Source organism: Trypanosoma rangeli, assembly GCF_003719475.1.
Source record: "Trypanosoma rangeli strain AM80 chromosome Unknown Tra_15.4_contig_00494, whole genome shotgun sequence".
NCBI classification, from domain to species: Eukaryota; Euglenozoa; class Kinetoplastea; order Trypanosomatida; family Trypanosomatidae; genus Trypanosoma; species Trypanosoma rangeli.
In genome coordinates, this window is record NW_021706234.1 from 4,448 (window position 1) to 5,282 (window position 835).

The 835-nt window shown below is 38.2% G+C and overlaps 1 pseudogene, besides 1 other annotated feature; it reads right to left on the minus strand.

Moving 5' to 3' along the window:
• Window positions 1-301: 301 nt before the first annotated feature.
• On the minus strand, window positions 302-689 carry TraAM80_08986 (hypothetical protein; annotated as a pseudogene).
• A 109-nt stretch (window positions 690-798) lies between these two features.
• Window positions 799-830: a microsatellite.
• Window positions 831-835: the final 5 nt, after the last annotated feature.

Consider the following 835-nt stretch of genomic DNA (forward strand, 5'->3'; position numbering starts at 1 on the left):
GATAAGGGTTTCCCAAAAAAAAAGGTAGAAAATGCAATAAAATACTGTGAGTCACTAATTATACCAAAAAAAAAAACTCAACATAAGATTCGGAATCCCACTATTCACTTGTCACATTGACCTACGTACTTGCTGATATATCTAATGTCGACAGCAGCGTTCCAATAATGCTGGCCGCCAGCTTCCCTCTTATGACAATGATTAAACACATTCATACAATATGTTTCTTTTCCCTTTGTCTTGCGTATTTGTGTGTTCATATATGTTTTTCTTTGAATTTCTATATGTGGTGTCTAATCCACCCGACGCGCTCCAGACGTATTTGGCACGTTCGATCCATCTTGATAGTGCCAAAAAAGGTGTGGAGATCCACCTGCATTGTAAAATAAAAAATCTTTTGGTGTTCCTGGCGGAATCTCTTTCATTAAAGGAAGAGGAATCCCAAGGAAAAGGCAGTACACCACGCAAGCAATAAAGGCAAAGATAGATGTCCGGTAGAAAAGCCACTCAAAGCGGATCTGAAAAGGCTAACCAAGGGCATGGTTGGTTATGTAGAAGCCGCCAGCTGTAGGCGCAGTAGAAATCTGCTTCGGATGCTCACGGTACGGAAAGGTACGTTTGGGAACACCATATGGAGAAAGGCTTTTCACGTCAAACCCACTAAGTCTTGCTTTTGAGCGACAGAGCACTTTGTATCCAGCCTACAAAAAATAATAATAATACACAAACAACTACAACGAAACTCCGATGAAAATTTGCAAGAGTCAATACGTGTTATAATAAGAATAATAAAGAAGTTATATATATATATATATATATATATATATATACTACT